Source organism: Octopus sinensis, linkage group LG7 (assembly GCF_006345805.1).
Source record: "Octopus sinensis linkage group LG7, ASM634580v1, whole genome shotgun sequence".
Classification (NCBI taxonomy): Eukaryota; Metazoa; Mollusca; class Cephalopoda; order Octopoda; family Octopodidae; genus Octopus; species Octopus sinensis.
The window spans coordinates 91,391,450-91,404,334 of NC_043003.1; the positions used below are offsets into that span (position 1 = coordinate 91,391,450).

Sequence of the window (12,885 nt, forward strand, 5' to 3'; positions counted from 1 at the left end):
AGGAAGTAACTGGTAAGAGAATGTAGAGATGAGAGTGAGGAGGGGGAGAGAGAGCGACAGACGAAAAGGAGAGAGAGAGAGCGACAGGCAGAAGTATGGGAGGGGGAGAGAGCGACAGACGAAAGGGAGAGAGAGAAAACGACAGACGAAAAGGAGAGAGAGAGAGAGAGAGAGCGATAGACGAAAAGGAGAGAGAGAGATAGAGCGACAGGCAGAAGTATGGGAGGGGGAGAGAGCGACAGACGAAAGGGAGAGAGAGAAAACGACAGACGAAAAGGAGAGAGAGAGAGAGAGAGAGCGACAGACGAAAAGGAGAGAGAGAGATAGAGCGACAGGCAGAAGTATGGAGGGGGAGAGAGCGACAGACGAAAGGAAGAGAGAGAAAACGACAGACGAAAAGGAGAGAGAGAGAGAGAGAGAGAGAGAGAGAGAGAGCGACAGACGAAAAGGAGAGAGAGAGATAGAGCGACAGGCAGAAGTGTTCGAGGGGGAGAGAGCGACAGACGAAAAGGGGAGAGAGAGAGCGCGACAGGCAGAAGTGTGGGAGGGGGAGAGAGCGACAGACGAAAAGGGGAGAGAGAGAGAGCGACAGGCAGAAGTGTGGGAGGGGAAGAGAGAGCGACAGAGCGAAGTGTGGGAGGCTGCAGGATGAACGGAGGATAACAATTAAAAAAGTAACCAAGTAGAGAAGAGCGAAAGAGGAATAGCAATTTTCTATCGCCGTAAACAGGATGTATAGAAAATATTTAGATGGGAAAAGAGAGAGAGAAAAAAGATGAAGAATGAAACAATGACAGAGTGCGAATGAGAGAATAAAGGAAGCAGACAGATGATTTATTAAGAGAGAAAGGCAGTCAGTGAGTGTAGAAATGCGAAATCGTGATAATATATAAACATATTATATACATATATAATATATGTGTGTAGTGAAGAAGAATCCTCATGTCGATGACTGAAACACACATCAACAAGAAAACAAACCTTTAAAATAAGTTAATCGGCAGGCACCAAATTTATTATTAATCAAAATTAATTAATTAAAGACCAACAAAAGTAGCCACTGCCCGAATATCCAGCGGCTGTTATTGTATCGAAACTGTAAGTCCGACTCTTTTTTTATTTTACTTTCTCTTAGAATCTCTGTTAATTATTTTGTATATACATGGTTTCTGTCTGAATATCATGAATTTATTTTGGTTCTTATTTTATATCTTCCTTTAAATGTGTATCTCATTCATTTCTGAAGTAAATATCACACTTAGTCAGCTCTATAGATTAATTCATCGTATCAGGCAAACTACACCCACAGGCAGACACATAAACACCTCTAAATATTTATTATGTGGTTGTCAACGGCATATCAGTTCTGGTTGAGAGAAACTAAGATCATAAAAAGTGGGGGATGGGGGTTACAAAAGGAAGTCTTTCCAAATATTCCAGTAGAAATTCTCCGTAATTTTAGAAATATCTAAGCCTACGTTATTCGGCGTGTCCTTTCTAAGGTGATTTAAGGGAGATTTGGTTGGCATTTCTTGGAGTAGATCATATGTCAGCCTGTATGTTTGTGAGTCTGTTTGGCAGATTCGCCTTTGTTGCAAGGTTTGGGATAGACCACCATTTCTCTTGTTCTTGTTTGTCTTTAAAATGTTCAGGGTGGGTGGGTATCGATTTCACCAATATGGAAGGGCCTACAAAACGTCATGGATATTTGCTCCTGCTTCTCATCTCAGCCAGCAACCAGACACTCGCACGTGGCTGTGTGGTTATGAAGTTAACTTCGGAGCCATGTGGTTGCAGGTTCGATCGATTCCACTGTGCTTTGAATAGAAGTGTCTTCTGCTATAGCGTTGGCTTGACCAATGCTTGCGAGTGGAAACTGCGGAAGCTGTATATTACTGGTTATGGCATTTATACACACTCACATGTCAGGTCGCTCTGACTGCTGGTTACGTATTCCAGTCCAACCTGTTATGTAGTGGGATGTTGGGAGTATGCCCTACATATCTCAACCATGTCGAAAGGTGCGAAGAAGGACAAAGACTATATAACAACAGTGTTTAGAAGTCGGAAATATTCGAGACGGCAAATGATTCTTCTGCAAACACGGTAGAAGTAATGGAGCCTTAGTTCTCAAAACAATCTGGTTATCAATATTTTTAACATTGTACTGTGTTGGAGAACAAATGAAAAAATTACTGGCCTTCCAGTAAACTATTTTAAAGTTTAAAATTTAGAAAATGTATAACAAGCATGTCCTATTATTCACAATTGGGTATAACAAAATTATAATTAATACATTTCCAAGCAATAACCTATCTATTCACTGTTAATAAGTTCTGAGAGATTCGAACGTGAAATCTGGTCATTGTTATTTTTCGTCATTGGAGAATAACTCTTTCTTTTAGATGATGTGTGCTCATCGTGACAACAGGTAATGTGCACCTCAAGAATTACATTTCCAAACGTTAGGCCGAATTTTCAAAAACCTCAAATTATATATTTAAACATTCCACGCTGCAACTAGATCCCCCTTGTGGTGTTCCATGTGAGAAGCAGAGATATAGGAAAAGGATATTCTGATGTAAGACTGAAGGACCATTAAGTTTCTGGTCGTCTCAACTTATGCTACGTGGGTGTGCCGAAAAGTTCCTGCCTTTAAGGGTGTCGTGAAGGACCAGGCTGGAGTTCCAACCTTCCTTTACAGAGCTTAGAAAAACCGAAGGTCCACTGCAACAAGGGTGTGAATCTGATAGGGGAATATGTTCAATAAAATCATAATTAACTGATCCTCCTGTATTTTCTTTCATCCAAAGCCAGGTATTTTTCAGCAACCCCTTGTGTGTGTGTGTGTGTATGTACTTATTTCTTTACTTGTTTGTCAGTTGACTGCGGCCATGCTGGAGCACCGCCTTTAGTCGAACAAACCGACTCTTTTACCGGACCACTAAGTTACGGGGACATAAACATACTAATATCGGTTGTCAAGCAATGGTGGGGGGGGGCACACAGATACGCAAATACATACACACACGTTTGTATACACACACACACACGACAGGCTTTATTCCGTTTCCGTCCTACTAAATCCGCTCAAAAGGCTTTGGTCGGCCCAAGGATACAATAGAAGATACTTGCCCAAGGTGTTATGCAGTGGGACTGAACCAGGAACCATGTGGTTGGGTGGCAAGCTTCTTACCACACAGCCATGCCCACGCCTACATACATAATACATACATACATATACATACATATATATATATATATACATACATGCATATGTGTATATATATATATATATATATATATATACATGCATATATATATATATGCATATATATATATATATATAATATATATATATATATATATATATATACATGCATATATATATATATATATACATGCATATATATATATATACATGCATATATATATATATGCATGCATATATATATACATGCATGTATACATACATATAAATATATATGCATACATATATATACATGCATATATATATATATATATATAGATATATATATATATGCATACACATATATATATATATATATATATATCATATATATATATGCATACATACATATAAATATATATGCATACATATATATACACACACACATGTATACATATATATACACATACATACACACATATATATATATATATATACACATTCATATATATATATATATATATATATACACTTACATACATATATATATACACTTACATACATATATATACACATACATACATGTATATATATATATATATATATATATATATATATATATATATATATATACACGCACATACATGCATACACATAATTATATATATGCAAATACATATATATATACACACATACAGGCATATACATATATATATATATATAAATAAAAATATATATATATATATATCTTCCCTTTTTTCCTGAGCGCCCAATAATACTTTATTTGTTCCACATCCTCGCGTTGTTGTCTTTTTGTTTTCTTGTTTGGATTAACTTTATTTATATATATATATATATATAAGGGCAAAGAACACAGGTACAAGATTTTTCTGGGAAGGGAACACTGATGGGGTTGGGGGCATGGGTATATTTCTTGTGGAGAAATGGGTAGATAAGGTAATCGAGGTAGTCAGAGTATGTGACAGAATACTTAAGGTGCTTCACCATAGGTCAGCTACCATTATCTCGGCATATGCCCCTCAACTGGGGCTGCCTGAAGGACAGAAAGACCGATTCTGTGACAAAATGCAGACTACCTCATTGACAAATGACAGGGACCTTCTCTTTGTGGCAGGTGACTTCAATGGACATGTTGGACGCCATGTCAGGGGCTTCCATGGCATACATGGAGGCTATGGTTTTGGTTCTCGCAATGAGGAGGGAACCAGGCTGCTGGAGTTCTGCAATGCTAATGACCTTATGGTTTGCAATACCAACTTCAGGAAACCCACCTCTCACCTAGTCACCTACTGTTCTGGCAGACACACTAGCCAGATTGACTACATCCTGGTCAGAAAGAGGGAAAGAAGGCTGCTTATAAATGCCAAAACCTTCCCAGGCGAAGAATGTACCCCTCAACATAGATTAGTAGTTAGCGACTTCAGGATCAGGGCAAAATGGTTGCCCAGAAGAAGACCAGCTCGGAGGAGAAGGGTCTGAAAGCTTAAGGATCCTGCAAATGGACAGAGATTTAGAGACGTACTACTTGAAGTCTTCGATGAAATAGAAGGGGATATAGCTTATATATATATACAGCCGGAGGTTTCTACTGGACAATCTGCTGAGAGCCACTGACCAGATCTGTGGATGGAGCAAAGTCCCATCTCGACCCATGGTAATGTGGTGGTGGAACAATGTGGTTGACAGGGCTATTAGACAAAAGAAACAGGCTTGGAGGGACTGGAAGAACGGAGGTAGCAAGGAATTGTATCAGACTGCCAGAAGGGAAACTAGGAGACAGGTTTATTTAGCCAGAGGGGAAGCAGATAAGAAAAAATTTGCCAATGTTCTGCACCCTGAGGACCAAAGACTTGAAGTTTTTCGTGCTGCAAGACAGTGTGTGAGAGAGAATCGTGATGTGGTAGGAGAAAAATGTGTTCGCATGGATGATGGTTCACTTGCGCTAAATGAGGATGCAAAGAGAGAGGTTTGGAGATGCCACTATGAAAGGTTGCTAAATAAAGAAAATGAATGGGATAAAGAGAGTCTGCCAAATGTCGACCCAACAGTGGGACCAGCTATCCGAGTTGACAGTTCTCTGGTAGTTACGGCAATAAGAAGCATGAAAACAGGGAAAGCCCCAGGCCCATCAGGAATTACTGCAGAGATGCTCAAAATATCTGGCAGTGTTGGCTATATATATATCTGGCAGTGTTGTCACACGTATAGTTAACCAGGTGATACACGAAGGAGTCATACCCAATAACTGGTGTAGCAGCATAATAGTCAACTGCTACAAAGGTAAAGGTGATGCCCTAGATACAAATAATTACAGAGGTATCAAGCTGTTGGATCAGGTAATGAAGGTTACGGAGAGGGTCATAGCCCAACTGATTAGGGAGAGAGTCAACTTGGACGAGATGCAGTTTGGTTTCGTGCCAGGGAAAAGCACCACTGATGCCATATTTCTGGTGAGACAGCTGCAAGAGAAATACCTAGCCAAAGATAAACCTCTGTACCTAGCTTTTGTTGACATGGAGAAAGCCTTTGACAGGGTCCCCCAATCCCTTATCTGGTGGTCAGTGAGGAAACTAAGGATAGATGAATGGTTAGTGAGAGCTGTGAGGGTTGGCTACGAGTACAGTGAAGAATTCCGGGTAGAGGTTGGGGTCCACCAAGGTTCAGTCCTCAGCCCCCTCCTATTTATCATAGTCCTCCAGGCAATAACAGAGGAATTCAAGACAGGATGCCCTTGGGAGCTCCTCTATGTTGATGACCTTGCTCTAATTGCTGAGTCACTATCAGAACTGGAGGAGAAGTTTCAGGTGTGTAGCAAGGATTAGAATCAAAGGGCCTTAGAGTCAACCTAGCTAAAACCAAAGTCCTAATAAGTAGGAAGGTAGACAAATCACAAACGCCTTCAGGTAGATGGCCCTGCTCGATCTGCAGAAAGGGCGTAGGTAGAAACTTTATAAGATGTACCAAGTGTAAGCTATGGACACATAAGAGGTGCAGCAATATCAAAGGAAGGCTAACTAGGAAGATAGTTTTTGTATGTGGCAGATGCTCAGGAGCAATAAACACTGAAAATGCGCAGAGTCCATCTTCCGCCACATTCCAGGGCTGAGCATTCCACAGACACATGTACCCTTAACGCAGTTCTCGGGGATATTCAGCGTGACACAGAGAGTGACAAGGCCGGCCCTTTGAAATACAGGTACAACAGAAACAGGAAGTAAGAGTGAGAGAAAGTTGTGGTGAAAGAGTACAGCAGGGATCACCACCATCCCTGCCGGAGCCTCGTGGAGCTTTAGGTGTTTTCGCTCAATAAACACTCACAACGCCCGGTCTGGGAATCGAAACCGCGATCCTACGACCGCGAGTCCGCTGCCCTAACCACTGGGCCATTGCGCCTCCTGATAGCATCCATTACCTAGGTGACCAAGTCAGTAGCGGGGGCAGTGGTGCTGAAAGTGTAACTGCTAGAGTAAGAATATCCTGGGCAAAGTTCAGAGAGCTCTTACCTCTGCTGGTGACTAAAGGCCTCTTGCTCAGAGTAAAAGGCAGACTGTATGATGCATGTGTACGAACAGCCATGCTACATGGTAGTGAAACATGGGCCGTGACTGCTGAGAATATGTGTAAGCTCGCAAGAAATGAAGCCAGTATGCTCCGATGGATGTGTAATGTCAGTGTTCATACCCGACAGAGTGTAAGTACCTTGAGAGAAAAGTTGGACCTAAGAAGCATCAGTTGTGGTGTGCAAGATGTCCGGCCCAGTTAAGAGTACCCCTGATGCGTCGTGCGATATGATATGCTTGAGATGACCTGTTGAGTCAAGTAAAACCAATATAGTAGCTGTGGCCAGTGCCTACTGACTGGCTTCCATGCCATCCGAATGTGGTCGATGCCAAGTCTATCTGATTGGCTCTTATGCTGGTGGCACGTAAAAAGCACCAACCGAACATGGCTGATGCCAGAACCCACTGACTGGCCCCTGCACCGGTGGCACATAAAAAGCACTATCTGAACGTGATCGATACCAGGTCCACCTGACTGGTGGCACGTAAAAAGCACCCACTATACTCTTGGAGTCGTTGGCGTTAGGAAGGGCAGCCTGCTGTAGAAACATTGCCAGATCAGATTTGAGCCTGGTGTAGCTGCTGGCTCTCCAGACCTCAGTCAAATCATCCAACCCATGCCAGCATGGAAAACAGGCATTAATAGACGACGACGAAGATGGACATACATATATAGACATACATATACAAGCAAAGTAATACTTCCCTATGGTCAGACATGTCTTCATGGAAGATTGGAAGTAAATGACACCACTTGTATGATGATGACAAGGACAGATAGATGCACACACACACACATTTATGCATACTTACATATATTACAGGCTTCTTTCAATTACTCACAAGGCTTTGCTTGTCACTTGCCTAATGTGCTGTACTGAGGAAGACTAAATCCAAAACTACTTAGTTATGAAGCAACCTGAAAAATTGCATTACTAGGCCAGCCTCGGGCAAAAGCAGAGCAAGCCCCTAAATCTTCACCTTGGCCTTCTGGCTAATGTCACAGTATAGTATCTGCTTAAAATCTAATATAATCTCTATTGGGGAGCCATCATATTGAATGGATTTTTGGATATAGACTATATGTGTGTGTGTATATGTGTTTGTATGTTTATCGTAATAAATATTTGGATGCATAATATATCTACATAGTCTCCTTGTGTTCCATTTTTAAGTCTGTATTTACTCCTCTTACCAGCTATTTTGATTTTCTCTCATCTGTCTATTATTCATCCCCATCAATTCTCTGTACCATTCCATATCAGTATAATGCGGAATAGTTTCAGATCTCTTCAAATTTACTTCCCTTCCATCTTTATCATTCTGTCTCTATGTCTCTCTCTTACATCATGATGCCTGTAAAACAAGATTCTTTCAGATCTCTTCCCTTAAGATACATCTCTCCATCACCTTTCAGTACTGCTAGTCATCACTCCCTAACTTTAGTTCATCCATGTTTGACATTCGTCACTTTCTTCATCATCACCTTTCCATGTTGCTAGCCATCGCTCCTGTTCTCCCAGATCATTCATAATTGATATATATCACTCTCTCTTACCATCATCTATCTCTGTAACTTTCCATCACATCACTTGCTCTCTCGCTCTCTGTCTTTCTTTCTACTAAATATGTAGTTATGCATCACTGCCTCTCTCTAATAACCCTATATCATTACTATATTTCTCTGCTCTGTCTCTTCCATTACTTGTCTTTCTTGTTATTCTTAATGACTCTATTTCTCCAGTTATACTCTTACTTCTTTCACCATCTCTTCCTTGTTCAGTTTGTCAGTGTCTTCCTCTCCACCCTCTTAGATACATTGCTGTATAGAAACTTTCTAGTCTTGCAAGGTACAAGGCAACCTCTTTTGTGTAGGTGCCACATTAAAATGCACTCAGTTCACTATGTAAAATGGTTGGTGTTAGGAAGGGCATCCAGCCAGAGAAGCCATGCCAAAATAGAACAAATAGCATGGTCATTACTTGAAGGCAATCATTTCAGTTTAGAACTGAAGCAGATCATGACTCATCCAACTCATACTGGCTTGAAAAGCAGAAAAAAAAATGATGATGATGATGATAATGATCTATATCTATACTGTTAACTCCTAACCAATGCTCATTTGAGTTGTTCAGTCTTATAATACCACTCTGACTGATGACATGGTCTTATTTCAATGTTATGATGTGCATCTGCTCTTATTTACTACACAGCTTCTTTTTATTTATTCTGATTTTGTGTCTCAGTTATTATTAATATTTATTTGTGTGTGTGTGTGTGTGTTTAACACAAAAAACATTCCTAACAAGAGTAAAAGTGAGTCTCCTGCTGGTTGTGAAAAAAAAAACAAAACAATCAAACAAAATATGCATGAAGGAGGAAAGTCTATTTAAGTGTTTACATGTGATTTTAATTTGTTCCAGTCAATGATCTCTGTTATTTTCAAGGTTTAGTGCCATATCAGTGTTGCAGTGAAAACATCTGTCTCCATTAAAATTATCACCAAAACAAACAAAAATAAAACTGATAACTGAGAAAAAATGGAAAACATTTTAGTCATATAAATGGAGGACCAAATATAAAATAGGAAAACCATTCAGCCATTTCCCTATAAAAAGCTAAAACAAAGAGCTTCTTTAAAATACTTTAAAAAATGCATCAATGAGAACAGTACCACAAAGTTTTGTAGCAGGTCATGTGTGGCTTGAGCATTTCAAAAAGCATCATAATTTCCTCAAAGTAAAGGTAATTAGCCAAGCAGTGAGTGTCAATGAAGAAGGTGCAGTTGTGTTTTAAAAAATTGTTGCTTAATATTATTGTTCATAAAAAAAAAATTATGCAGAACAAATATTCAATGTTGATGAAACTGGCTTATTGGAAGTGCTTACCGGAATGGTCTTCATGTACATTATGAAGATCTATGTGGTTACGAAACACACATTGCCAACACAAAAAAAGCATGGATGACTTAACAGATATTGGGTCTTTAACAATTGGTTCTTGGATAATTTTGTTCACTAACTAAAGAGCTATTGTAATAGGGATGAATCTGCACTCAGAATTCAATTCATTTTAGATGATGCTCCATGTCATTCACAACTCAGCAATTTGAATCCCAATATAAAAGTATTATGTATAAAATATATAGAAGTACTGTATCTACTACCATAATGTAATATAAAAGTAGTGTGTCTGCCGCCAAAGACGACACCATTAATCCAGTCCACAGATCAAAGGGCTACATGCATTTTCTAACTATATTATCAGCATATAATATTTTGCCAAATTAATTGATGCAAACGACCATGACACCTCACTCTGTGATTTTTGGATGTAGTGTAGAACATTGTTAAAGCCTTGAAAGATGTCACAAATGGAAGCATAAACAATGTGGAAACATGTTGAAAATATATGTGAACACCTTCATAAAGTTCTTAAGTTGACATGGTTGTGAGCAACATCCATGAAAAATTCACAAAACAGTTGAGCCTTGAAATGGACAAAGATGATGTTGACCAGCTGATAGTGACTGATGAATAAAGGGTTGACAGAGTTGAAAAAGAAAAATATTGTGAAGAGGGAGACTAGTGAGGCAGGGGACCAAAGTGTTAGATATTTAGTGGGTTTCTAGCCCACTAATTTAATATAATGTTTGGTTGTCCTTCGATAGCTGTTAGAATCAATCCAGTGAGGAACAACAACAATTAGTGTGAGATTTGTGAAGACTTCATGTACATGAAGGATTTATTCTGATTCGGGATGAGAGTGTTTACATAGCTTGAACATTAACATTCAATAGAACAGAATAGAATTTGAATAAGGAAATGTTTTCGTCTTGCCACATTCCATGACTGGTGAAGAGGTTTTAAGAAAATTCAATCAACAAGAAGTTGTCTTGTAGCAGGAACAGAATGGAGAAAACTGTAGCTAGCTGTAGGCAGTGTGTGAGAGAAAGAGGATGTTACCTGTCTGTGCGCATCTTTTATAGCTATGTAACGAGCACCACCTAGTTGCTAATGATGTGGCAGGGAAGATAACTATAGATGACTCTCATTAAAACATGATGGCACTGGATTCAAATAAGGTTGCAGACATATTTCTCCCTCAGACCGAAAGAAGAGAAAAGGTTGAAACAGCAAAGAGTTAAACTGTAGGCACCAAAGAAGGTAATTGCCTTGTATTTCACAAGGCTGAGCAGAGATACCAAAGGTATGGAAAGGATTATCATGGAAAACAGCAAAATGTAAACAATGTATGCAAACACAAGAATATGCAAATGAAAAGTTGCAGAATCTGTATGAATGTATGTGATGCAAGGTTAAGGTAGTGTGCAGGATGTGCTAGCCAGTGCAAAGCTGAGGCTGTGTGCAGTATATGCCAGCTTGTGCAAAGCTGAGGCACAGAACGCCTGACATGCAAATGTGATAACAACTGTCCAGGAAACTGGAAATCACAGGATGCAAGAGTCAAAGTGCTTTAAGTTAGCAAGAGCAGTAGGTTGCATAGAGAGGCTAGTGTTGTAAGCCTGCAAGAGCAGTGGGTCGCTTGCAGAGGCTGGAGGTGCTAGCATGTAGGAGCAGTGAGAAAGCAAAGATCCTAGAATGTGGTGCATATGTGTATGACCATTGAAACAAGTTAACATGTAATATACACAGAAAGAAAAGGTCTTTGAGATGTAAAAGGCAACAAATGGCATGCCAAAATTAGTGGATGCAAGGCAAGGTAAACGAGCATATACATGAAAAGGAAAACAGAATAAATGCATTAAATGGGAAAAGAAAAAAACAAATAGAATATGAGTTTCATATAAAAATAGTTTTGCAAAGTTTCTTAGGCCAGTTGACATGACAGCTACTGCGGCTCATCATAACGTATGTTGATGGGTGTGGGGAAGATGCATGTAGCTGAGCTGGTGGTGAATGCAGTGGTGCAGTATTTTCCTGTTGTATGATGAAGGATGGGGGAGTATGAGGCTTTGGCATGAGCGCATTTGTATTAGCCTGTTTAAGTCTATCGTCCGAGACTGTTTCTCAGGAACCATTCAAGTCTATGGTGAAATGTTTATCATTGTGTGCCAACACATGATAAGGTCCTGAGTAAGGAGAGTGAGGGGATTTCTCACTGCATTCTTACATACAAAAACGTGAGTCCACGAGGCAATATCCTTGGGGACCGAGGATTGCAGAACAAACTAAAATACAGCCCTGTTAGTCTTACCTGTTGGAACTCACTGCAGACCTTTCATTGGGTTTGTGAATAACTTTTATTCTTCATTGCCTCGGTTCACTGAGTCATTATGAACAATCAGTAGCCATTTGGATTTCACTCATGATCAACATATGTTTACATTTAACTACAAAATTTATGGCAGGTGAAATCTAGTACTACATAATGATATTCATGTATCTGTCTCATTTTATTTTTTCCTTTTCTTTCTTGCTTAAGAGCATTATTAATGTGAATGACATGTTTCTAATTAGAGATTGAAACCATGTTGTGCGATTAACTTGTTTTAAACAACCCCCTCACCAACCTTATCAAATACATTGAAATATTCTGTCTGCTCTCAGACTAATTTCCTGTTTACCATTTCCCTTGTTGGCATTTTGGTGATTTATTATCTCAGCTACTGCTTACTTTTTCTCTTTTGTACTCTCTCACTTCATCCCCTACTCCTCCACATATATCAAAACATGTTTTGAATGAGATAATATTTTAATTTTTTTTGTTATATTTTTAGAATTGCTTTATTTATTTTTATTTTAATCTACTTCAAGCTTTAAAATTTTTCCAACTTAATTATGATAATGGTATTATCAAATATCTTGACAACTACTTTTTAAAAGGTGACTTTTTTGTCTTATAATTTGTTTTTGTTCATATTTAAGTCTATCTATTTTTCCATGCTAGCATGGGTTAGAAGAATATGTTATTGAGGTGTTGTTTTACAGACAGATGTCCTTTCTGTCTCTAATCCTTACCTGGTTTTCAAGTAAGAGATCCCTTAGTCCACCTGACTTTGAAGGTGTAGTATGATGGAAGAAAAGGACAAGAGAAAAAGAAGCAAATGGGCAAAAGAAATACAAAAGGCCTTACCTGTTGACCTCGGCGGAA

At 39.2% G+C, this 12,885-nt stretch overlaps 1 protein-coding gene across 1 annotated transcript in view; it reads left to right on the forward strand.

Moving 5' to 3' along the window:
• The first annotated feature begins 604 nt into the window (after positions 1-604).
• Positions 605-12,885, forward strand: part of LOC115214216 (vitamin K-dependent gamma-carboxylase) — a 76,108-nt gene continuing 63,827 nt past the window's right edge. The window contains exon 1 of the mRNA XM_029783328.2: positions 605-1,098. The gene's annotated coding sequence lies outside the window, so the exon portion shown is untranslated. The remainder of the gene's footprint in view (positions 1,099-12,885) is intronic.